Raw genomic sequence first — 23,696 nt, forward strand, 5'->3', positions numbered from 1 at the left:
AGATGTGAGGTGACTGCCTGATTAACATATTGAGGTTCTTGGAGGAAGGGGAAAAATGATGACATGGAATTGTGAGTTAGGACTCTTTCCTCTAGTGTTAGAAAAATCTGAGGTTGAATTTTGGCTCTGCCATTTTCTGCTTATATGGCCTTGGGCAAGTGACTTAACCTGGTCCCAGCTCTCTCATCTGTAAACTGGGAAATGACTGTAGCGCATTTATTATAGGGTTGTCCTGAGGAGTGAAGATAAATACTGCATGTGAAGTGCTCAACAAAGTAACTAGAAATTACTGCAGCTATGACTAGTAATGTAAGTCACCATACTGAAAGCACTTACTACATACCAGGGATTTTATGCACAGGACCTCAGTTGCTTCTCACCTCAACCTTTTCAGCCAGGCTTTACATGTGAAGACACAGTCTGAGAGGGAGTTAGCACTTTGCTTGAAGTCACCCATTTAGTAGGTGCAGGAACAGATATTTGAACCCAGATCTATGTAACTCCACCATGAGACTGCCTTTACCAAATAACACCTCCATGGAAAGATTCATACATAAATGGGTAAAGAAGGCCTGGTTGTGTCTTCTGTTTACCTGTAACGTGTACAAGATGGCTGAAAGATTGAGTGCATACAACACGGAGGAGATGGGGTTTCAATTTGCAGAAAAGCATGACCAACAGAGGGACCTGTGTCCCTCCTGGAGGCAAACAAATGTGGACCTACCGTAAGAATGAACGTCTAACAAGTGAAGCTCTTGGGTTAGGGAGAGTGCTGAATCAGAAACAAGATGTGCTTACAGTTTTTTCTGCCTCTAGGTGCCTCTAGGATTCTGTAGTAAGTTGGGCCACAATTCTTAGGTTTACTTTTTAGCCAAGCCATCTTAGTTAACATTGTGTAACTATATGTGCTGGTCAGGGGATTGTGGGGATGGGATTTGGGGGGGGGGAGGGGGGGCGGGAAGGACATGGCCTAGTGTTTTAAAAGATCCAGAAGGGGTGGATGCCCATCTCTAGGGAATCAGAACTGGACTCAAATTTATTTACCTTATTTAGAGCATGGAATGTGCAGTACACTTTCATATTTTTCAGGTGACACTAAATGTTTTCGGATATTGAATTGGCAAGTTGATGGAAAGAAGTCACAAGCTCCTATGAAACTATGTGAATAGGAGGGGAAAGCCTGCAGAGGCATTTTTCTCCAGCTTAACAGGATTCAAAGCTCTGAATTCTCAGTTAAGATCTGGGGAATTTACCTAGGAGTCTTTCCTAGACTGGACTCTGTAAGCTTCCATTTAAGGTGCTTCTGTGGTCAAAAATGTTGGAATGGGGGGAAAAAAGAGGAAGAAGAAAAATCAAAACCAAACAGAAGATCCCATTGTACTGTGCCAAACCAGCGTGCAAGCATGGCTGGGCTGTGGCTGAGTACGGTTCTGGGCTTTAGAAAGCAAAAATCACACAGAACAAGAATTTAAACAATCAAAGGGACACTGAGGTTGCACTACAATCACTGGGGTTCTTCAGTCCATAGGCAAGAGAACCAAGAAAGTGTGTGATGTCTATAAAATTGTGAGTATAACAATAAAGAGAATGCTGGAGAAGTTAAAGCTAGAGGTACATTTTGGAAAGTGGAAGCATTCTCTCATTAAGTGAACAAAAATCCCATGAAATCTATTACTCCCAAGAGGGAGAACTGGCTGAAAGAATAAATGGTTCAGTTCAACAAATACCACTGAGTTATATTGAGGCATGCTAACATTTTTTTAATTAAACTTTTTATCTTGGAATAGTATAGATTCATATGCAGTTATAAGAAATAATATAGTGAGATCCTGGGGTATACCTTTTACCCGATTTCCCCCAAAAGTGACATCTTGCATAGCTATAGTATAATAAATAGCACCACCAGGATACTCACGATACAATCCAACAATCTTAATCAGATTTCCCCAGTTTTACCTATACCTGTGCGCACCCCCACATGCATGCTTAGTTCTATGCAGTTTTACCCCACGTGTTAGTTCCTATATCCAGCAGCAGTCAAGGACAGAACATTTCTATCACAAGGATCTCTCGTGTTGCCCTTTTATAACCACACCCACCTCCCACCTGCCCCCATTCTCAGCACCCAGGAACCACTAATCTGTTCTCCAGCTCTGTAGTTTTGTCATTTCAATAATGTTATATAAGTGGAATCATATAAGCTTTAACATTTATGGATAACAGCACATAATTAAGGATGAGAAATATCCCTTGAGGTAATAATTGAGACCCAAAAGTTGAACTGCCCTTTCGCAAAGTATCTCTGATGCTTTAACAGTGGGTTACATAAACAATGGGTCTGATGCAGCGGAACTTTCTGACATTCTCAGGAAATAGCCACAGTGTCTTCTTTAACAACTTCAGTGGGTTCAGTGGGCAGGATGCAGAGGAGGGGTTAGATTTGTCTCCCTACAGGGATCATGCAATGGGGACAGGACCCCCCACAGATGATAGGGGGAGGGACAAGAAGATGCACTGTCTGAAAGGTCAAGTACAAACCACAGTGGTTCAGCAAGTGGTCAGGTCTGGGATGGGGGCAAGAAAGGCCTTGAAGTTCAAGTTTGCCTTTGTTCTCTCTCAAAAGCCAGGCCTATGCACAAGTGACATATGCAGAGAAGGTTGTAAGCAGCTGAAGTTGTTGAGGAAAAAAACCACTTTAAAGAACTTTAAAAATACTCTGACTGGGGTGCCTGGGTGGCTCAGTTGGTTGAGCATCCGACTTCAGCTCAGGTCTGATCTCACCCTTCGTGAGTTCAAGCCCCACATCAGGCTCTGTGCTGATAGCTTAGGGCCTGGAGCCTGCTTCAGATTCCGTGTCTCCCCCTCTCTCTGCCCCTCTCCCACTCCCACTCTGTGCCTCTTTCTCTGTCATATTTGTTAATGTTAAATAAACATTAAAAAAATTAAAAAACAAAAAACCACTCTGACTCACCCATGTGTATTAAATAATCAACAGATGGTTCCAAATAAATGGAGGGATCAAGGGCAGCCAGCAGAAAGACCAGTGAAGAGGCCACAGCAAAACTACAGGTGGGAGGAGAGAACCTGAATTAAGATAATGGCAGAGAAGCTAAAAAGAAGAAAGTGACCACTTGAGAAAAAACCAGAAGACTCAGGAATGACTGGAAGTGAAGGGGAAGGAGAGGAAAACATCACACATGTTCCCAGCTGGAGTGATTGGGAAACCCAGAGGCGGGGAAAAGCAGGGGTGGAGAAGTTGGTTTGGTCATGATGAGACTGAGTTAGTGGGAGGGCTTCCAGAAGAGATGACCACAGGAAAGTTGAGAGATACCGTAGAGAGCCTGGAAGAGCTACAGATCAGACAGACTGACTTGACAGGCATGCTTCTGGTTACAGTCATAGTAGATTTCTGAGGGAAAGAGTGTTAAGAGAGTCTTAGGGCTCCCAAAGGATGGAAGGAAAAAGTAAGTCAGCAAAGAATATAGACATGGACCAAAGGAAGGGGAAGGGGCTTGGAATAATCAGTGTAGCAGGGACCCATGAAAGGGAAGAGGAGAATTTTAAGGAGAAGTTAAGCAATGTTGAGTGCTTCCAAATGATTGAAAAGAACAAAGATAAAAATCTACAAAGAGTCTTTGAAATCTTCCCTTTGGGAGCTGTGGTTTGAGGAGTATCCCAAAGGAAGAAATTCTTAATGATAGAACTTCTAGTAGTATGACGGGTTTCTTTTTAAGAAAGAGTGATTTTAGTGGTATCTCTCCAGTCCCACTGTGTGACAACTGCCTCCTCTCTCTTGCTAGTAACTCCCTTACTCAACCATGAGGATGGCTAATGTCCAGAGGTTCTAACAGCTGGCTAGGGGAAAAAAGGCAATTAGGGAAACAAGGATAAGATCACAAAAGTCATTACTAAGAGTGCCTTGGTAATAATAACAACAAAAGCTGCACTTGAATTTTAACACCTGTTATGTGCCAGAGTGTCAACTAAGCACATACTATTGGCATGCATGAAAACGCACTGCTCAGACTTCCTGCTGCAGGAGCATGACTGACTGACAGCCCCAGCAGACATCCCTATGGCTCCGTGGAGTCCACAGCAAGGCCACACCTGTCCCTGGGCACTATGGGCACGTTCCTGTGAGTTGTGAGACTCCTCCAACAAGCAGGTCTGGCTCAAGGGCTCCTCTCAAGTCTGGCCAGATCTTTCTTGGAACGCCTTCCTGTCCCTCTGCATTGAGGTCTTAAGACTGTCTCACCTTTTCTGGCTTCTTCCCCATTACCCCTGAAAATGTTTTTCCCAGTGCATCTACTGCACGGATCCTTTCCTGGCATCTGCTTCTCAGAAGACATGAATGAATGAAGCACTCTACCCCATTACCTTTGTCCTTATTTTCCAGATGAGGCACAGAGTGGGTAAGTGCTTGTCCAAGATCACTGCAGTCACCCTGGCCATATTCCATGTCCTGAACACACTCAGTTCTCCCTGACTGGGACCTTTCCCCACACAGTTTCTACTATTGAGAATGCTCTTCCCTTGAAAGTCCTTCTCCTCTTATGGATCTTGGCAGAGGAGTACTCAACTCCCTGGCCTCCCTAACTAAGTAGATCCCTTGTCCCTAGTCTGGCCTTGGTTTATTTCCTTCACAGCACTCACTTCAATATAAGATTATTTCCTTAACTCTTCTGCTTAGTGTTTTGGTCTGTTTCTGCCCCTCATGTCTTACAACACCAAGAATCATGTCTTTCTCTTTCTACTGTATTGATAAACCCTAGTACAGTGCCTGACATACAGTCACTACACATTTGTAGAAAAAATTAATGGGTGAATAAATAAATGTATTGCATGGTATTTTCTAATGCATATTACTTTGTTTAATGATGGGGGAAGAGAACACAAAGAAAAGAAAGGAGAAAAGTTAAGTCCTTTGGAGGGGAGAAAAAGATCACTTCTCACAGCCCCAAAATGTCCCCAGGTGCCAAGGTGTTTCTAACAATGGGAGAGTCTGCAGCCTTCAAGCACACATCCCATCTTTGAAGAAAACACAATGTTTTTGCCAGAAAAGATGTACATAGAGCTAGCAGTTCAACATGCAAGTCACATCATGATGACAAACACCTCCCGTCCTCTCCCCTGAAGGACAGTGGAGATCAAGCAGGGTTGATATCCATCAAAGGTGTCAGAGATGTCAGCCTAGTCCTCTCAACCACACTCTGGCCTGATGCTACTGAGCTCAATGGGTTTGTCCCTGTCAGCTCAAGACAGAACTCTGCTGCTGACAATTAAATTGATAGAGCTGGTGGCTGGGGTGATCTGTCTCAATGATGTCTTCCCAACATAGCCATGACTTCCTCACCACCCTAAAGTGACCTACTCAGGGCATGTGAACTTCACGGACTGCATTTACCTGCCCCCTCCCCCCCCCCCCCCCCCCCACTAACTGAGAAGCTGGTCAGAGCTAGTTCAAGATAGTGGGGTTAGTTAGGGTGAAGGGTGGTAAGAAATAGGAGAAGGAAAAAGGTCATTTCCTTAGAGGGAGGGAGACCCTGTCCAGCAAATCTAATGCAATAAATAGTCCTTGGGGCTCTTTTTAATTATTATTTATTTATTTTTATTAACTTGTTTTATTTTTTATTTTTTAAAATTTACATCCAAATTAGTTAGCATATAATAAAACAATGATTTCAGGAGTAGATTCCTTAATGCCTCTTACCCATTTAGCCCATCCCCCCTCCCACAACCCCTCCAGTAACCCTCCGTTTGTTCTCCATATTTATGAGTCTCTTCTGTTTTGTCCCCCTCCCTATTTTTATATTATTTTTGTTTCCCTTCCCTTATGTTCATCTGTTTTGTCTCTTAAAGTCCTCATATGAGTGAAGTCATATGATCTTTCTCTGACTAATTTCACTTAGCATGATACCCTCCAGTTCCATCCACGTAGTTGCAAATGGCAAGATTTCATTCTTTTTGATTGCCGAGTAATACTCCATTGTATATATACCACATCTTCTTTATCCATTCATCCGTCGATGGACATGTGGGCTCTTTCCATACTTTAACTATTGTTGATAGTGCTGCTATAAACATTGGGGTGCATGTGTCTCTTAGGGCTCGTTTGAGACAGAAGTCAGCTGCTCCCCTGGCCCAAGCTCCATCCTCACTGAGCTCACACTTCTAGATCAGCTCCCAAGTCACCATGGAAGCCATTGGTTCCAGCACCAAATCATATCTACTCCACCTGATACCAGGTAATACCACCATCATTCGAGCTCTACTAAAAAATTCTCCTTCATCTCACATCTTACAGACAGCTTAACTTGTCCCCTGCTTTGTGATATTCTTCATCATCATCATCATCATCATCATCATCATCACTGTTGTTGTCATCATCAGTCAATAATCTCCTTCATTTTAAACAAATCCTTACAGCTCATAGAACATCTTCAGACATGTGGTCTCATTTAATTCTGACAATTCCCTTTTGCACATAAGAAATATATTATTTAAAACTTTTTTTTAAAACGGTTAGAAAGCCAATTCATACCAGCTCCAGCCAAGAAGGGAAGATCTTGCCAGGCAGGACTCACGCCATTTCACAGAACCCGAGAACAGGCGAAGAGCTGGGCATCCACAGCACGCTGCTACCTGGGCCTGGAGAGCCCTAGGGGCCCCTCTCACCTTCTTCTGTCTCCACCTTGCGGCTAATCTGCTTTATTTGTTCTCATGTGTGGACTGACTTCCTCAGCTGCTCTTGAGTTTTATGTGTAACAATCCACACACGCAGAGACTCACAGATTCACCTTCTTCCCCTCACTCTCTCCACTGACCCAACTCATTCAAGTCCCAAATTCCGGGATAAAGACTGTTGGCCCTCTCTACTCAGATAACCATCCCTAGATCACATGAGCATGCCCATGGGTCCTGAGGGAGAGATCTACAGTGGAAGAAGAGCTGGGATGACAAAAAGTCTGTCTAGTGCAAAGAAACTGGAAGAAGAAAAGGCAAATTTACTTAAATAGATAATGTGTGTAAAATCACCTAACATTCTTCCTGGCACATAGTTAGTGCTCCAAAATAGAATTTATTAATGTTATTATTGCCCAAAGCCACATTGCTAGCAAGAGGAAGGACTCAGAACCTTCTACAGCATCCCCAGATGCCCAAGGGCTTTCTCTCAGGGCCCAACAGTCTTTGGGAGCAGGAACCAGTCTATTCAGCATCGTATCCTCAGCATCTAGCCTGGTACCTGGCAAAGAATGGGTTCTCTAATTTTTTTTCTTTTTTTAAACTAAGCTAATGGTTGTTTCCATTGTTTCTAGAACCACAGCAACATCGATGTCTTCTCTACAGGGCAGAGAAAGAAAGGGCATAAAGGAAAACAAGGGGAAACTGCAGACTGACCCTGACCAGCCCAGAGGCAGCAGAGGGGCTCCTTGGGCCCCGCAGGAAGTAGAATGAGGCCACCTTGCTCTCCAGGGGATGAGTCTTCCTTCTCCTCCATATCATCTCTCATATCCAGCTCAGCTCCAGGAACTGAACTCAATCCCACTGACTCTCTGGTAACTGGAATGAAAGGAAGAGCAGGGAAACCCATTCATGTTCACAGAGCAGCATCTGACAGCGCGATACACAATGCACGAGGGGCCTTGAGCAGTGGGGCTGGCAGTGTCTGATTCCTTCCCAAGGAAGGTGCCAGCTCAGTGGCTGGTAAGTACAGGGCATTCGGAGCCCACCTGGAGTTGGCGGGTTTAGCAGACCCTGTCTAAGGACCAAACCTACATGTGAGTGGAAGAATTTTTAATTTCTATGGTAATAAGGAGCTTAAACTCCAGTTCTATTTACAGGCTAAATTTATGAGCCACCTCCCTATGCCCCAGGCTGATCACTATGATATGCAGATTTACCAGGGACTAGCAACAACTGAAGAGAATCTATAGGAGGAGGAATTTGAGTTAGCAAATGAAAAGAACTACATGATTAAAGGGGTTGAGAGAGATTGAAACAAATAAGGGGAAAAGTCCTTAAAAGCCTATTGAAAATGTGCCAATTGAAGCCTATTAAAAGCCTATTGAAAATGTGGAACCTCCATACTGTTTTCCAGAGTGGCTGCACCAACCTGCATTCCCACCAACAATGCAAAAGAGATACTCGCCAACATCTGTTGTTGCCTGAGTTGTTAATGTTAGCCATTCTGACAGGTGTAAAGTGGCAACCTATTATGACATATCAGATAAAGGGTTAGTATCCAAAATCTATAAAGAACTTCTCAAACTCAACACCCAAAAAACAAATAATCCAGTGAAGAAATGGGCAAAAGACATGAATAGACACTTCTCCAAGGAAGACATCCATATGGCCAAAAGGCACATGAAAAAATGCTCAACATCACTCATCATCAGGGAAATACAAATCGACTTGAATATTTACACTAATTTTTTTTCTGCTTGTATACCCTTACCGATATCATAAGCCTAACAATAAATTATTCCTTGTGCTTTGTGCTCTGTAGGCCTTCAACTACCCTATGACCCAGCAGTTGCACTACTAGGCATTCATCCACGGGATACAGGTGTGTTGTTTCGAAGGCACACATGCACCCCCATGTTTATAGCAGCACTATTAACAATAGCCAAAGTATGGAAAGAGCCCACATGTCCATCGACGGATGAATGGATAAAGAAGATGTGGTGTGTGTGTGTGTGTGTGTGTATACATATATATATGCATATACATATATATACATGTATATATATGTATATACATATATATATACACACACACACAATGCAGTATTACTTGGCAATCAAAAAGAATGAAATCTTGCCATTTGCAAGTACGTGGATGGAACTGGAGGGTATTATGCTAAGTGAAATTAGAGAAAGACAAAAATCATATGACTTCACTCATATGAGGACTTTAAGAGACAAAATAGATGAACATAAGGGAAGGGAAACAAAAATAATATAAAAACAGGGAGGGGGACAAAACAGAAGAGACTCATAAATATGGAGAACAAACTGAAGGTTACTGGAGGGGTTGTGGGAGGGAGGATGGGCTAAATGGGTAAGAGGCATTAAGGAATCTACTACTGAAATCATTGTTTTATTATAGGCTAATTTGGATGTAAACTTTAAAAAATAAAAAATAAAATTAAAAAAAGAATGTGCCATGTGGAGTACAAGTCAGCTGTCTGAAACTCCAAAACTCTTGCCACAGCCATGTGGGCAAGGCAAGTGCCCCAATATGCACCAGTGAGGTTCCTCAGGGCTCTCTGCTCCTGTTCGCTCTGATCTGTGATTCTTAGATGGTGGTGTGCTCTGGAATCCTGGGGCACCTGCCAAAAATGTACATTCCTAGGCCCTTCTGCCACTTACAAACAAGCCGGTGTCTACCTTTTAGCTGAAATATATACACTGGCTCAATATTTGAAGGGCAAAATTCATTATGTGGCTTGCACTGCATGGCAGCTTCCAGGGCAGTGGAAGGATTAATATATTTACATAAAGTAAGCCTCCAGCCCACTCCGCATTCCGCAGGACATCACTACATAACAGCAGAATGACAGTTTGAAGGGGAACCTTCTAGAAAATAGTCCCCATTTATCGAGGCCCAGATCTCAAATGAGTGTGTCAAAGAAAGTGAAATAAAGTTATTTTCTTGTGTCCTCATGTCCTTTCAAGGAAATTTAGTTCTTTAAAAAAAAATTTTTTTTTCAACGTTTATTTATTTTTGGGACAGAGAGAGACAGAGCATGAACGGGGGAGGGGCAGAGAGAGAGGGAGACACAGAATCAGAAACAGGCTCCAGGCTCCGAGCCATCAGCCTAGAGCCCGACGCGGGGCTCGAACTCACGGACCGCGAGATCGTGACCTGGCTGAAGTCGGACGCTCAACCGACTGTGCCACCCAGGCGCCCCTGAAGGAAATTTAGTTCTTAAAAAAGAGTGAGAGAGGGAGAGAGAGAGAGAGAGAGCGAGATTGTCAAAATGTTCTCTAGACTGAAGGTAGTGGGAGGGGAAGTACCATAACCAAAATAGTCATTTGCTTAGTATGTAACTTCTGTATTAAAAATAGTCAAAATGGTATTTCTGGAAGGTGATTGATCAAACTACAAGGTTCTCTAAAGAGATATCCTAAAGAGATATTCAACCATTTTCTTGCCATGTTCACGCTATTCAACTGATTCATGAATTGCAACAAGGCTGTTTTGTCCCTGACAACTTGAGGGCTTACAATTGCCTTACAACTTGGGATGTTTTAAAATTCCCTTTTGGGGAAACTGAAACACGGAAAGACTGAGAAGCGGTCCAGAGTCACAAATCGAGACAGTCAACACATCAGAAAGGATTGACGCAAATAAATGGAGATTCATGTACTCCAAGTGAGGGGCATCTTAGCTCCAGATGCTGTTCTTTATAACTTCAGGCAAGCTCTTTTACTATGTGGCCTTTAGTTTCGTCATCATCAAATGAATACCTCCATACTTGGCCATCTTGCCTCCCAGGGTTGTCCTGAGGACCCAAGTGTCCTTGTCCTGCTTGAGTGAGAAGGGTGGTAAAGGGAGATGATATAGCAATGAGTTGGTGAGGAAACAGTGCCTTTGCTTCCCACTGGTAAGTGAGGACAGGAAGATACAGGCCCTGTAGAATCAGGTGGAGAACAAGGCAGCGGGAGCAGGTGTGAGTGACCTGGGAGGCTCAGAGCCAGGATGGTACACCCCACACTTCAGGTAAGACAGAGTGAGGACCAGTCATTTAAGAGGGAGTGGGGAACAGAAAGTCTACAGCATTGGAGCAGTAAAGTGAAAAGGTATTCCAGAAGCTAGGGAAAGAAAAAGGAAGGGTCAAATTTGAATAGAATAAGCAGGGGAGACCTCACTAAGAAGGTGGCTTTGAGCAAATACTTGAAGTTAGTGAGGCAGTGAACCATGTGGGTATTTGGGGGAAGACACTATCGAGCAGGAGAAATAGTCTATGCCTCATGCTCTAGCTCAGCTTGTCCAAGTTCCCTGCTCTGGCAATTGTACCTCATCCAAAGATGGCCACAACAGTATCTCCCATCGCACATCCTCTCCTTATAATGTGCCTTTGACACTCTTTCCATCATCTCGAATCTGGACAGGTTTGAGGCTCTGGCAGAAGTGATCCTATATAACTTCTGAGGCTGAGCCATAAAAGGTAGTAAGGTTTCTGCCTGGTTCTCTTGGGACACTCACTCTTGGAACCCAGCCACCACACCATGAGGAAGCACACGCAGTCACATGGAGGGACCACAAGTAAGTATGCCAGCTGACAGCCCCAGCTGAGGTCCCAGCTGACAGCCATCATCAGTCAGTAGACAGGTGAGTGAACAAATTCCTATGATTCCAGCCTCCAGCCACCAAGTTACTCCCAACTGAAGTCCCAGATATCATGGAGTAGAAGCAAGACATCCTTGCTATGCCCTTACCAATTCCTGACCCATATAATCCATGGGCATAATAAAATGGTCGTTTGAGGCCTCTAAGTTTGAGTGGTTTGCTATGCTGCAAGAGATAACTGGAGAATCCATAATAAAGGATAGAGCCCCACCTCAGCTAATAATAAACGGTATATTTATTTGCTTGTCCCTTGTGCATATAACTTCTTTAAGCATCTCCAAGGGAGTAGAGGTGGTTATGCTAAGTTAAGATTAATGTCTTTCCTTGTCCCTTGACCTAACAGCTACCTAATAGTCTCAATATTACCCTAACAGAGATGAGCAAAAAACAACAAATAGCCCAGAAGCAGAGAGGAGAGGGAAGATGGCGGCGTAGGAGGACGCTGGGCTCACCGCGCGTCCTGCTGATCACTTAGATTCCACCTACACCTGCCTAAATAACCCAGAAAACCACCAGAGGATTAGCAGAACGGAGTCGCCGGAGCCAAGCGCAGACGAGAGGCCCACGGAAGAGGGTAGGAAGGGCGGCGAGGCGGTGCGCGCTCCACGGACTGGCGGGAGGGAGCCGGGGCGGAGGGGCGGCTCGCCGGCCAAGCAGAGCCCCCGAGTCTGGCTTGCAAAAAGCGGAGGGGCCTGACGGACTGTGTTCCGACAGCAAGCGCGACTTAGCGTCTGGGAGGTCATAAGTTAACAGCTCTGCTCAGAAAGCGGGAAGGCTGGAGGACAAAGGGAAGGAGAGCTGCTGAGCCCCCGGACGACAGAGCTCAGTTTGGTGGGGAACAAAGGCGCTCGCCAGCGCCATCTTCCCCGCCCATCCCCCAGCCAAAATCCCAAAGAGAACCAGTTCCTGCCAGGGAACTTGCTCGCTCCGCGCGCAAACACCCAACTCTGCGCTTCTGCGGAGCCAAACCTCCGGCAGCGGATCTGACTCCCTCCTGCTGCCACAGGGCCCCTCCTGAAGAGGATCACCTAAGGAGAAGCAAGCTAAGCCTGCCCCTCCTGCCCCTGTGCACCTTGCCTACCCACCCCAGCTAAGACGCCAGATCCCCAGCATCACAAGCCTGGCAGTGTGCAAGTAGCCCAGACAGGCCACCCCACCCCACAGTGAATCCCGCCCCTAGGAGAGGGGAAGAGAAGGCACGCACCAGTCTGACTGTGGACACAGCTGTGGGCTGGGGGCAGACATCAGGTCTGACAGCGGCTCCGCCCACGAACTCCAGTTATACACCACAGCACAGGGGAAGTGCCCTGCAGGTCCTCACCACGCCAGGGACTATCCAAAATGACCAAGCGGAAGAATTCCCCTCAGAAGAATCTCCAGGAAATAACAACAGCTAATGAGCTGATCAAAAAGGATTTAAACAATATAACAGAAGGTGAATTTAGAATAATAGTCATAAAATTAATCGCTGGGCTTGAAAACAGTATAGCGGACAGCAGAGAATCTCTTGCTACAGAGATCAAGGGACTAAGGAACAGTCACGAGGAGCTGAAAAACGCTTTAAACGAAATGCATAACAAAATGGAAACCACCACAGCTCGGATTGAAGAGGCAGAGGAGAGAATAGGTGAACTAGAAGATAAAGTTATGGAAAGAGAGGAAGCTGAGAAAAAGAGAGATAAAAAAATCCAGGAGTACGAGGGGAAAATTAGAGAACTAAGTGATACACTAAAAAGAAATAATATACGCATTATTGGTATCCCAGAGGAGGAAGAGAGAGGGAAAGGTGCTGAAGGGGTACTTGAAGAAATAATAGCTGAGAACTTCCCTGAACTGGGGAAGGAAAAAGGCATTGAAATCCAAGAGGCACAGAGAACTCCCTTCAGACGTAACTTGAATCGATCTTCTGCACGACATATCATAGTGAAACTGGCAAAATACAAGGATAAAGAGAAAATTCTGAAAGCAGCAAGGGGTAAACGTGCCCTCACATATAAAGGGAGACCTATAAGACTCGTGACTGATCTCTCTTTTGAAACTTGGCAGGCCAGAAAGAATTGGCACGAGATTTTCAGTGTGCTAGACAGAAAAAATATGCAGCCGAGAATCCTTTATCCAGCAAGTCTGTCATTTAGAATCGAAGGAGAGATAAAGGTCTTCCCAAACAAACAAAAACTGAAGGAATTTGTCACCACTAAACCAGCCCTCCAAGAGATCCTAAGGGGGACCCTGTGAGACAAAGTATCAGAGACATCACTACAAGCATAAAACATACAGACATCACAATGACTCTAAACCCATACCTTTCTATAATAACACTGAATGTAAATGGATTAAATGCGCCAACCAAAAGACTTAGGGTATCAGAATGGATAAAAAAACAAGACCCATCTATTTGCTGTCTACAAGAGACTCATTTTAGACCTGAGGACACCTTTAGATTGAGAGTGAGGGGATGGAGATCTATTTATCATGCTACTGGAAGCCAAAAGAAAGCTGGAGTAGCCATCCTTATATCAGACAAACTAGACTTTAAATTAAAGGCTGTAACAAGAGATGAAGAAGGACATTATATAATAGTGACAGGGTCTATCCATCAGGAAGAGCTAACAATTATAAATGTCTATGCACCGAATACTGGAGCGCCCAAATATATAAAACAATTACTCATAAACATAAGCAACCTTATTGATAAGAATGTGGTAATTGCAGGGGACTTTAACACCCCACTTACAGAAATGGATAGATCAACTAGACACACGGTCAATAAAGAAACAAGGGCCCTGAATGAGACATTGGATCAGATGGACTTGACAGATATATTTAGAACTCTGCATCCCAAAGCAACAGAATATACTTTCTTCTCAAGTGCACATGGAACATTCTCCAAGATAGATCATATACTGGGTCACAAAACAGCCCTTCATAAGTTTACAAGAATTGAAATCATACCATGCATACTTTCAGACCACAATGCTATGAAGCTGGAAATCAACCACAGAAAAAAGTCTGGAAAACCTCCAAAAGCATGGAGGTTAAAGAACACCCTACTAACGAATGAGTGGGTCAACCAGGCAATTAGAGAAGAAATTAAAAAATATATGGAAACAAACGAAAATGAAAATACAACAATCCAAACGCTTTGGGATGCAGCGAAGGCAGTCCTGAGAGGAAAATACATTGCAATCCAGGCCTATCTCAAGAAACAAGAAAAATCCCAAATACAAAATCTAACAGCACACCTAAAGGAAATAGAAGCAGAACAGCAAAGGCAGCCTAAACCCAGCAGAAGAAGAGAAATAATAAAGATCAGAGCAGAAATAAACAATATAGAATCTAAAAAAACTGTAGAGCAGATCAACGAAACCAAGAGTTGGTTTTTTGAAAAAATAAACAAAATTGACAAACCTCTAGCCAGGCTTCTCAAAAAGAAAAGGGAGATGACCCAAATAAATAAAATCATGAATGAAAATGGAATGATTACAACCAATCCCTCAGAGATACAAACAATTATCAGGGAATACTATGAAAAATTATATGCCAACAAATTGGACAACCTGGAAGAAATGGACAAATTCCTGAACACCCACACTCTTCCAAAACTCAATCAGGAGGAAATAGAAAGCTTGAACAGACCCATCACCAGCGAAGAAATTGAATCGGTTATCAAAAATCTCCCAACAAATAAGAGTCCAGGACCAGATGGCTTCCCAGGGGAGTTCTACCAGACGTTTAAAGCAGAGATAATACCTATCCTTCTCAAGCTATTCCAAGAAATAGAAAGGGAAGGAAAACTTCCAGACTCATTCTATGAAGCCAGTATTACTTTGATTCCTAAACCAGACAGAGACCCAGTAAAAAAAGAGAACTACAGGCCAATATCCCTGATGAATATGGATGCCAAAATTCTCAATAAGATACTAGCAAATCGAATTCAACGGCATATAAAAAGAATTATTCACCATGATCAAGTGGGATTCATTCCTGGGATGCAGGGCTGGTTCAACATTCGCAAATCAATCAACGTGATACATCACATTAACAAAAAAAAGGAGAAAAACCATATGATCCTGTCAATCGATGCAGAAAAGGCCTTCGACAAAATCCAGCACCCTTTCTTAATAAAAACTCTTGAGAAAGTCGGGATAGAAGGAACATACTTAAAGATCATAAAAGCCATTTATGAAAAGCCCACAGCTAACATCATCCTCAACGGGGAAAAACTGAGAGCTTTTTCCCTGAGATCAGGAACACGACAGGGATGCCCACTCTCACCGCTGTTATTTAACATAGTGCTGGAAGTTCTAGCAACAGCAATCAGACAACAAAAGGAAATCAAAGGCGTCAAAATTGGCAAAGATGAAGTCAAGCTTTCGCTCTTTGCAGATGACATGATATTATACATGGAAAATCCGATAGACTCCACCAAAAGTCTGCTAGAACTGATCCATGAATTCAGCAAAGTTGCAGGATACAAAATCAATGTACAGAAATCAGTTGCATTCTTATACACTAACAATGAAGCAACAGAAAGACAAATAAAGAAACTGATCCCATTCACAATTGCACCAAGAAGCATAAAATACCTAGGAATAAATCTAACCAAAGATGTAAAGGATCTGTATGCTGAAAACTATAGAAAGCTTTTGAAGGTAATTGAAGAAGATTTAAAGAAATGGAAAGACATTCCCTGCTCATGGATTGGAAGAATAAATATTATCAAAATGTCAATACTACCCAAAGCTATCTACACATTCAATGCAATCCCAATCAAAATTGCACCAGCATTCTTCTCGAAACTAGAACAAGCAATCCTAAAATTCATATGGAACCACAAAAGGCCCCGAATAGCCAAAGTAATTTTGAAGAAGAAGACCAAAGCAGGAGGCATCACAATCCCAGACTTTAGCCTCTACTACAAAGCTGTCATCATCAAGACAGCATGGTATTGGCAGAAAAACAGACACATAGACCAATGGAATAGAATAGAAACCCCAGAACTCGACCCACAAACGTATGGCCAACTCATCTTTGACAAAGCAGGAAAAAACATCCAATGGAAAAAAGACAGTCTCTTTAACAAATGGTGCTGGGAGAACTGGACAGCAACATGCAGAAGGTTGAAACTAGACCACTTTCTCACACCATTCACAAAAATAAACTCAAAATGGATAAAGGACCTGAATGTGAGACAGGAAACCATCAAAACCTTAGAGGAGAAAGCAGGAAAAGACCTCTCTGACCTCAGCCGTAGCAATCTCTTACTCGACACATCCCCAAAGGCAAGGGAATTAAAAGCAAAAGTGAATTCCTGGGACCTTATGAAGATAAAAAGCTTCTGCACAGCAAAGGAAACAACCAACAAAACTAAAAGGCAACCAACGGAATGGGAAAAGATATTTGCAAATGACATATCGGACAAAGGGCTAGTATCCAAAATCTATAAAGAGCTCACCAAACTCCACACCCGAAAAGCAAATAACCCAGTGAAGACATGGGCAGAAAACATGAATAGACACTTCTCTAAAGAAGACATCCGGATGGCCAACAGGCACATGAAAAGATGTTCAGCGTCGCTCCTTATCAGGGAAATACAAATCAAAACCACACTCAGATATCACCTCACGCCAGTCAGAGTGGCCAAAATGAACAAATCAGGAGACTATAGATGCTGGAGAGGATGTGGAGAAACGGGAACCCTCCTGCACTGTTGGTGGGAATGCAAATTGGTGCAGCCGCTCTGGAAAGCAGTGTGGAGGTTCCTCAGAAAATTAAAAATAGACCTACCCTATGACCCAGCAATAGCACTGCTAGGAATTTATCCAAGGGACACAGGAGTACTGATGCATAGGGGTACTTGTACCCCAATGTTCATAGCAGCACTCTCAACAATAGCCAAATTATGGAAAGAGCCTAAATGTCCATCAACTGATGAATGGATAAAGAAATTGTGGTTTATATACACAATGGAGTACTACGTGGCAATGAGAAAAAATGAAATATGGCCTTTTGTAGCAACGTGGATGGAACTGGAGAGTGTGATGCTAAGTGAAATAAGCCATACAGAGAAAGACAGATACCATATGGTTTCACTCTTATGTGGATCCTGAGAAACTTAAGAGAAACCCATGGGGGAGGGGAACAAAAAAAAAAAAAAAAAAAAAGAAGAGGTTAGAGTGGGAGAGAGCCAAAGAATAAGAGACTGTTGAGAACTGAGAACAAACTAAGGGTTGATGGGGGGTGGGAGGGAGGAGAGGGTGGGTGATGGGTACTGAGGAGGGCACCTTTTGGGATGAGCACTGGGTGTTGTATGGAAACCAATTTGACAATAAATTTCATATAAAAAAAAAAAAAAAAAAAAAAATAGCCCAGAAGCAAACCTTAATAAAAGTTAAAGGAAGTATCACAAATCAGTAAAGAAGGGAAGGTTATTTAAAAATTGATACTGGAACACTTGGTTAACTACTTGAAAGAAAATCAATTCAGATCCACACTTAAATAAATTCAGTGTAAATCAAAGGGCTTAATGAAAAAAATCAAATAATAAAAAAATATGGATAAAGGTATATTTTATTTATTGAGGGGAGAAAAACTTTTTAAATTTGAAAGCAAAGGAATTACAAAGGAAAATACCAATGGATTGGATTGCACGCCAAAAAACTGTAAGGAGTATGAAAAGACAATAAATAAATACCTGCAACAAAGAAGCAAATAACAAGGCACAAAAACCAAGCAAACAAAACAAAAGCACAAAGTCTTATTTGACTAATGGACAAAGGGCACAAACACAAAAATTCTAAATGAGAAAATCCAAATGGTAAATATTCAACCCGATGGGTTATCAAATAATTTCAAATTAAAATAATAATGAGGTAATAGTGATCTTCACTTACAATAATAGCAAATAATAATAATAATGGTGCATTATGGGCTTAGTATTCTCATTCACTGCTGGTGGAAGTATACTTTATATAACCTCTGGTGAAGTAAGTTGGCAACATGCATAACGGTAAACAAAACAAAAGAAAAAAAAAAAACCTTGAAAACAATGTAGGATAAATTTCCACCATTAGGAAAATAGTTAAGCAAATTATGATATATCTGTTTTAGAAAATATTATGTATTTGTTAAAATCATGTTCACAAAGAGTTTTTAAAGATGTGGAAAATGTCATCACAATTTAAATTTTAAAATATGCAAATATACTTATGTTTCTGCAAAGAAAAAAGTCTAAGATGTACCTCAAACTAATAGTGCTGGTTATCTCTAGGGATTACTGGTAAATTTCTTTATCTGCTTTATACATTTTTGTTTTGTTGGAATTTTTTAAGGAAAAAAAAAAAAAAAACAGGGCAAGACTGATCGAGGTTTGGGTCACAATTTCCCTGTAAGGGAAGGTAAGTGCTGTAGGTCTCTGTTGAAGAGTGATTCTCTTGTCCACCGGAACCACGAGGCCATGCAGGATTATAGCGTAGTTCAAATAGCTACCTTTGGAGGAAGGGGACCAGATGTTAATGTGTGCACATTAACCCTCAGTTTGTGGATGGATATATTTCATGTTCCTTTTTCAGTCCATTGTGGGAATAGAGAAGTCTGGCTGGTCAACATACGTGAACCTTGGTATAGACGTCTCTCCACTGGCTTTAGGAAAAAGTTGGTAGAAGCCAAGTGTTGAGGGATAAGATGGCTGATCCAGAGAAGAGATCCAGTTAAGACCAAGCCTACAACCAACTACCAGCATAGGCATCTTCTGGCCCAGTAGAAATTTGTATCTAGACTAATCCAGGTACCCCTGAGTTATTTCCAGCTAGTACTAAGGCCATAATACATCCATGCAACTATCCTGCACTAACCCCTTAAATCCTACTGGATGGAATGTCCTGGACAGTCTTCACGTGACCAGCTACTACGGAGGTCCTTCCACCCCCATCCACCTACTCCTCCATAAGTAGGAGTCCAAGACTGGCCATTGACTAAGTCTGTAGCAGTGGAAAGTTCAGGCCTATTAGACACAAGCAGTATGAAAAGGGGAAAAACAAATCAGAGTAGGAGCAGCACCCTAGAGCAACAAAACCATTGATTCTGGAACCACCTCTCAACCAATGACTCCAACTATATTCCTGACCACAAGAAGCCTACAAGAAATATAGGAAAAGAGGCTTGGGATCATTCTTCAGTGGATGCTACCAATATGGCATGAGTCATGGAATGAAGGACCCCTAATAGTCTTAGATATCAGCAACTTCTTGTTTTACAGAGTCAAAAAGCTGAAGCTCAGAAAGGGAAGATGACTGGTCCAAAGTCACACAGCTGGTTCATACCATATCCTAGACCAATTCTGACAGAAGCATTAGCTTTGAAGAAGCAATCACAAATTGAGAGCAATGACAGTACCTGCTTCATTGGGTTGGAGAAAAACTACCCAATCTGGTAAAGAAGCCTTCTAACCTGCTCTCCTGGCCAAAAAACCATGCAGCCTGTTGCCCTTCAAACCCTATACTGGGTATCATTAAGCGTCAGGCTAATAATGACGTCACAGGCCTGTTAGACACATGGACCCTCAGACCCACACTACAGGAAACCTCACACCCTCCATCTTTCTCTCTTTCTGATTAGTGCTTCAGGCTTTCAGAAAAGAGATTCCAAAATATTTAATGATAGGGAGTTGACTGAACTGGTCTCTGAAACATTCTTAATCCAGAGAACTGAGGGCTTTGCAAGGAATTTAAGGACAAAGCCAGACAGGAGATGCAACTGACTGGTGAAGAATAGTGTGGTATTTAGGACATCCTGTGATCTTCCCAGGTCTCAGTTTTCTCATCCGGTGAGGAGACAAAACAGGTAGACAAACTAGATAGTCACTAGATCTCTTATAGCCATATATTTCTTTAAATTTCTTCTTCCTCAGCTCTGTTATAGATTTGTTTCAAAACAGCTCTCCTCCTAGGGGCACCTGGGCAGCTCAGTTCGTTAAGAATCAGACTTCGGTTCAGGTCATGATCTAGCAGTTTGTTGAGTTCAAGCCCCATGCTCTCTGCTGTCAGCACAGAGCCTGAAGCCTCTCTCTCTGTCCCTCCCCTGTGCTCGCTCTTTCTCTTTCTCTATCAAAAATAAATAAACTTTAAATAAATAATTAAGAAAATAAAATAAAATAAAATAAAATAAAAGCAGATCTCCTCACTTTCAAGTTGGCAGGCACATTTACCCATCAAAAAGTAAGCAGCATCTCTCCTTGGAAGAACCCCAGGAAATTCCCAAAGGCTTCCTTGGAAGTGACTGAGACTGAGTGGGCTCCTTAGCATACCGTGTCCCCATGCATGCTCCCTCCAGGAAGCAGGGGCACTGATGGTGTCTACCCCAGGCTACGGCTCTGGTCACTGACTCCGATGGTTTGTCAAAGTGATAGCTCAGTGCTATGGGCTCCCAATGCAATCAGGCATGAGATCCGAGTATTATTTCTCACAATTAGAGAGGAAAAGTCAAGAATCCAATGGCTTGATTTCAGATGCCTCTTCCCCACAACGCTTCCAAAGATCATATCCAGAGCCAGAAGGACATTTGAGGGAGGTAGAGGGAGCAGATAGGGGAAGGGTGTGCACTGGGGTGCAGAGAGCCCCTGAGGCCAGGTCAGCACAGCCCAAGGGAGCAACAGAAGCTGAGGGGGGACCGGAACACTGGAATTTGGGACTGGGAGTCAATAATAATGACTGTACTCATAAATCGGTTCCAGATCAGACAGTGGATAGGAGACCAACTAAAATCAGTGGAGCAAAACAAGATGCTAAAAATCTGCTCCGAGACAGATTCCAGAAGGGGGTCTAGAGCCAAGTTGTAGGGAGAGAATTCAGCAGCAGGAGTTCAGAGGAGAGTTTTAAGGGAAGCAGCCAAGAAGAAGAAGATTCCTGTCAGGAAGAGCAGAGGCCTCTTCCCAGGCAAAGCAGTGGCCAGTGGAGCTGGGGTCACCCTTCCCAGCTCCCTGTGATAGGGAAATGCCACCAGAACAATCAGAACCCCTGTTACTTCTCAGGACCCAGACACAGTTGCCTGAGAAACACTTCCACTCTGAAGCTGGGCCTCAACAGCCTGACCCTTTTAATGTACCAGACAAAGCAATGGCCTGTGGCCAATAAAGCAGGTATTTCCCCATGTGTACAGGAAACTAGTTTGTTCTGAAAGCTCTCTCTTTCAGCATGGCCCAAATTTAGCAGTGGAGAAATACAGATTCCATAAAGGGCCATTCTTACAATGACCTCCCCAACTGTGAATAGAAATGACTCTGCTATCAAAGCATCCACTAACTACTGACCAAATCTACTGATGCAAAGAAATGTATGAACAAATCCTCTAGTCCCACTGCACCAGGATTTGTGTTCCCCAAAGCATGTGTCAGTATGACTGCTTCTGTGGCTTTAAAAGATTGTAAGATTATTTCCTTATCTATGGCTTCCTTCACTGGTCCTCACCCCACCCCCACCACTCAGAACCAAGCAACACTTGACATCTGTCTACAGAAACCCAATACAAAAAATTCTCTGTTGGAATGACAAAGGCTGACATACTTGTAAGAAACCTTGGCAATGACAAGTTGAATCCAAAGGGACTAAGTGAAATATCAGATACATCACATCAGACATCTTCCTCCCTCTTGAGATGAAGTCAGAAATCAATGAGAAAATTCAGACGTTTAACGTAAGGGACACTGCTAAAGCATTTGAGGGATCATGGACAAAACCTCTCAGCCCACATGCATCCAGAGAAAATGCTGTTTACACTGTCCAAGCTTCAGATATACCATCTCCACACGACTAGGGTTGTTTCTCAACATGCCAAGAGGACAGAAGGGAGCAGGCAAAAATGTGGTTTTCACATGGGGAAACTGAGATATATATGAGGAAATCATTTTCAGAAACTCCTACAGGAAGCCAAGATGGAGGCCAATGTATGCATTCTGGACTCCCCATTTCAGAGGGGCCTCCATAAAAAACATCAGAGGTGAGTTTACACAGATACACACCCCTGGGATTTAACTACCATGGGCCTTGACAACTAGCTGCCTCCTTCTTCACCCATCAGATGACTCTCCTTAACAGCCCTCACCTACAGTCAACCCTTCTCTCCTTGGCTGCACATCTGAATCACCTAAGGAGTTTTTTAAAACATATCTGTATCGAGCAGCTCCTCAGACAGTTAAACATGGAATGACGATATGACCCAGCAATTCTACCTCTGGATTTATATCCCCCCAAATTGAAAGCATGACTCAAACAGATACTTGTATACCTCTGTTCATAGAGGTATTATTCACAATAGCCAAAAGGTCAAAACAACCCAAATCTGTTCACCAGCAGATGAATGCATAAGCCAAATGTGGTATATACACAATAGAATATTATTCAGCCTTAAAAAGGTGTGAAATTCTGGCAGATGCTACAACGGGAATGAACCTTGAAAACATTATGCTAAGTGAAATAAGCCAGACACAAAAGGACACTTATATGATTCCATTTACAGGAAGCACCCCCATAAGGCAAATTCATAGAAACAGAAAGCAGAAAGACGGTACCAGGGGTTAAGGGATAGGAGGTGGGGAGTTATTGTTTAATGGGTATAGAGTTTCTGTTGGGGGTAATGAACAAGTTCTAGAGATAGTGGTGACAGGCACACAACATTGTGAATGTACTTAATGTCAACGTACACTTAAAACGGGTTAAAATTTTAAATCTTATGTTATGTATATTTTACCACAGTAAGAAATAAATATAAACATTGTTTTAAATAAGCAGAGAAAAAAAAATTTTTTTAAATCATACCCATGCTAAAAATCTTACCTAAGACCAACTGAATCAGAATCTCTTGGGCACAGCCCACGTGTTTTTTTAATATCTGGCCATGCTGTCTTTTGTTCACCTGTTCTTGCCTCTTCTCCTAGATAAGTGAATAAATATTAAACTGAATGCTTTGCATATTTAAAGCAGTATGGAAGAGCGCCTGAGGATCAGAAGTTAATGACTTGATGAGGTTCCCTCAGCTAAAAAAGTAGACACAGTGATTTTTAAAAGTCTACAAAGTCTTTCATATTCTTTCCTTCAAGAGGCGGGACCTAAGTCACCCCTTCTGGAGTATGAGCTGGACCTAAGGCCTGGCTTCCAATGCACGGAAAATAGCCCTGCTCCTTCCAGCTTGCTCTGTCCCTCAACTCACTCGTGCTGTGGGAGGCTGGCTGCCATACTCTGAAGAACAGAGACAGAACCTGCCTCTGTTCTTAGACCCTGGGCCCCTGGGCCCGTGAGGACATTCCAGGGGCCCTGCGGAGAGGCCCTCGTCATGAGAAACCAGGCCTC

At 42.8% G+C, this 23,696-nt stretch overlaps 1 protein-coding gene across 1 annotated transcript in view; it reads right to left on the minus strand.

Moving 5' to 3' along the window:
* The window catches only part of ALK (ALK receptor tyrosine kinase), a 684,520-nt gene that overhangs the window by 613,167 nt on the left and 47,657 nt on the right, over positions 1-23,696 (minus strand). The gene's annotated exons all lie outside the window — the stretch shown is intronic.

The sequence above is a fragment of the Puma concolor genome, chromosome A3 (genome assembly GCF_028749965.1).
Source record: "Puma concolor isolate L17-30 chromosome A3, mPumCon1.1.hap2, whole genome shotgun sequence".
Classification (NCBI taxonomy): Eukaryota; Metazoa; Chordata; class Mammalia; order Carnivora; family Felidae; genus Puma; species Puma concolor.